Raw genomic sequence first — 3,244 nt, 5'->3', positions numbered from 1 at the left:
ACATGTCAAAATATTTAGTAGCAGAAAAATGTTTCAGAGATCTAAAACTTCAGACACAAAAGCTCAGATTCTGGTGTCAGTTCTTTCTGGTTGCACTATTTGACACAGATGACAACATTATTTTGTTTTGAGGCATTATTCTCTGTTTTTCCATTATTTCTGCTGCAAATGCCTTCCTCACACACATACTGAAATAATTTGACACATGCTCTGTGAGATTTCGTGGGAAATGCAGAAAAGAAGAATGTAAGTATTCGGGATGGGTTGTGGGGAAATGAGGTACAACAGAAACAGCCAATTAAAAGTCATAAAATACATTGAACCGCACTTATTGAAGGTATATAACAGTGTAAGAGTGCCACAGTTGGATTTTTCCTTTAAATGTGACCACACTGCAGCCCTCCAGAAAAAGCCTTCAGGCCAGAGAAGCATTGCATGCAGTGCTCTGCAGCGCCCCCTAATGGTTAAATTACATGATCAGCGTCACTAAACAGTTCAGCTCCTTTTCTCTGAATTGTGCAGATTTGTATTCCTTTCTATGGGTCATTTTCAAGCTACTTAATTGATAAAAGAGCCCTTGTTACTCCCTCGCCTATTAATCCACGTGGGATTCAGTTTGTACAGTTTGCACATCAGGAAAAGAGTGAACTGGAGCACAAGAGGCAGTGAAAAGGATCTGAGGCTGCACTGATTCAAAGAGTGCTGCTGCCCTCCAGAGGTTCAGTAAGGAAAACACAGGTTAATGACAGAACACGTGGTGAAGAAAAAAAAGCAGAGTTGGAGAAGTTGAACTGTCTCTTCAGATGCTGTCGATGTTGGGAAAGTCACAGCGGAGGAATGTTTTTGGTTTTTTGGATGTAAATGTTCTCAGGATGCAAATATCTACTTCCCCTGACTCCAAACCTAAACAGCGGGGCTGGGACGGGATCTACAGCACGTGGCACTAAATCATTTGTGTGTACACTTTTTCTATTTAGGGAACATGGCAGGTTTGTTCTGTTTAATTTCATAGGTGTGTGATGGCAGGTGTGTGTGTGTCTATGTGTGTATATGTGTGTGTACTTCAGATGGAAGGGGAGCAGGAGCTTAAGCTTTAGTCAAATCCTTGCCAGTCGCTCTGCTCAGAGTCGTACTCCAACTCCACGCCGATACAGCGAACTCCCTCCAGCAGCATGGGTGTACCATGGTGACGGTCTAGTGGCAAAAAGAGAAAATAAGAGAAAATAAATTCCCCAATCCAAGGGAAACATTTTACACTTTTCAAACCTTTGTAAGTAATGAGCTAAATACACTGGCACTGGAACTAACTCCCATTAGCCATGGTTGATTACAGTCTAAGGAAATACACAGACTAGCACAAGAAAACTAAGATGTAAGATAAGACCAGATACCACATGTACCCATTGTCACCCAGATGAAGCCTCTCTCTATTAATCATTCTAGTCTGGCATCCTCCAAATGTTTTCTAATATCTGTAATAAGGAGATACAGGAAGATGGAAATCTGCTACATGGGTGGAAAGTGTTATGGCACATCTGAAAAAACAGAAACACTCCACAAGGGGTTTATCTAGTAGATATTTTTAAAGTCCCAAAGCCTTCCTCTCCTATTTTGGACAAACATATACATAAACTATTAAGCACAGGTTTCTTGACCTCTTTCCACACCCTCCTGCTTTCTTTTGTGCATTGGGTATATTCTGTCTATGAATTTTCACCTGTTGTGTGATGTGATTTTTGTCACATTGGAAAAGGTCAATAAATAGATTTTAAAATGAACCTTTTTCAAGAGCAAGGCAGTTCAAGACCCTCCCCTGTGGAAGAGGAACCTCCTCTAACTATTCAATTTTGAAAGTGTATGAACACAAAACATAAATGCATTGGTGGTTCAGTGGTAGAATTCTCGCCTGCCACGCGGGAGGCCCGGGTTCGATTCCCGGCCAATGCAACACACTTTTTCCTGGCTAATATTTCAGTGTTTTTGCTTGATGAAAGACGTGAACGATTAATCGAATATCAAAATAGTTGTCACCATAAATTTTACTCAATTAGTCAGTGATCTAAAAGCAGTAGTAGTAAAGCAAAGAGGAATAGCAGAGGCAGAGCTTAATCCTTTGATCTGGTCTTCATCCAGGCTTCAATTACTCACACACATCTGGACAGATGTTCAGGCCAGGCTTTGTGAGTAAAAATAAACATTCAGCAACACAACCTCCATTCACCCTCAAACACACAGAGGCACGCACACAAAAGCACACACTCTAGTTGTACTATATTTACACCGGCATGAATGGAAAGACCATAGGGAAAGACACATACGCCCCCTTTACCTAATTCTCCATCTGCAGGCACAAAAGCCAGCGTCTAATTCAGTCTTACTGACACTGATTTAAGTGGAGAAAATGCTAATTCATTACAGGCTATTCTCTGCCTCAGAGAGCTTTACTGTACAATGATGCTACAGTCTGGGAGAGCAGTTTTGTTAATGTCTACACTTGAAAAAGAACTTTGCGTTTTTATAAACGTCACTAAACCGAGGGCCTGATACTGAAAAGATCCTCCTGTAAAACATATGTAAAACACATTTACCTTCCTATTTTATAAGGGGTGTTGGTGAGTAACTTGCGATTTAGTGGTAAGTGCTCTTAATGTGACTCCAACCCAGAGTCACCAGCAGGAGGCAGCAGCACACAAATGAAACTAGTGCAAGTTCAACCTTTAGTCTATCTGTCAGTTCTCACTTCGAAACTAAAAGATGTTAAGAGTCAGCTGAAGTAAACCTACTGGGCTTCAAAATGCTGAATAAAAAAACTATTAGTCAATTAATTGTTTAGTCAACTGGCAAAAAATGTATTGGCAGTTATTTTGACAGACAATTAATATAATATAATAATTAATTAATTATGAATCTATTTTTATATACAAAATGCCAAACATTTTCTCATTCCAGCTTCTTACTTGTATCTTTGGGTTTTAGACACGTCCGGGCCAAAAAAGCAATTTAAAGACGTCATTTTGGGCTTTATCTTTCACTATTCTGAGACATTTTATAGACCAAACAATTCACAGCTAAATGTATTGTGTGGTGTGATTTTTGTCGTGTTGGCAAAGTTCATTAAAAAGAATGTAAGAACAAAAAAAGCACTTTACAAGAGCAAGTGCGTGCCTCCCTTCTTTAAAAACTAACCACACGATTACAACCAATTACAGAAAATATTACTGCACACAGAAATACAGGTGCTGGT

General features: G+C 39.6%; 1 non-coding gene across 1 annotated transcript; it reads left to right on the top strand.

Annotated features, from left to right (window-relative positions):
- Positions 1 to 1,876: 1,876 nt before the first annotated feature.
- On the top strand, positions 1,877 to 1,947 carry trnag-gcc. The gene has a single exon. It is a non-coding gene; the product is annotated as a tRNA-Gly (tRNA).
- Positions 1,948 to 3,244: the final 1,297 nt, after the last annotated feature.

Source organism: Micropterus dolomieu, linkage group LG12 (genome assembly GCF_021292245.1).
Source record: "Micropterus dolomieu isolate WLL.071019.BEF.003 ecotype Adirondacks linkage group LG12, ASM2129224v1, whole genome shotgun sequence".
Taxonomy (NCBI): Eukaryota; Metazoa; Chordata; class Actinopteri; order Centrarchiformes; family Centrarchidae; genus Micropterus; species Micropterus dolomieu.
Note: the sequence above shows the minus strand (reverse complement) of the source record. Positions and strands in the feature narration are given on the sequence as shown.